Below are 313 nucleotides of genomic sequence, written 5' to 3' on the forward strand. Positions count from 1 at the left end.
ATTATCAATGTTGAAAATATCTTTTGTGGAAACTGTAATTGGCAAAAATTTTTTTACGGATTCTTTGATGAATAGAAAGTAAAAAAACAGCATTTATTTGAAATGGATTTTTTTTTTAACATTACATGTCTTGACTGTCACTTTTGATCAATTTAATGTGTTCTTGATGAGTAAAAGTTAAAAATAACTTTTAAATAAATATTTATAATGCTCTATATATAATTGTCTTCTGTACTTTCTTATTCTTTTTTCCCCCTAGGTGTCCTCCCAAAAAGAGGTCATCTGGTCACACTTAAATATTGATCAGTGATGT

The sequence above is a fragment of the Leuciscus leuciscus genome (assembly GCF_965113295.1).
Source record: "Leuciscus leuciscus genome assembly, chromosome: 1".
NCBI lineage: Eukaryota > Metazoa > Chordata > Actinopteri > Cypriniformes > Leuciscidae > Leuciscus > Leuciscus leuciscus.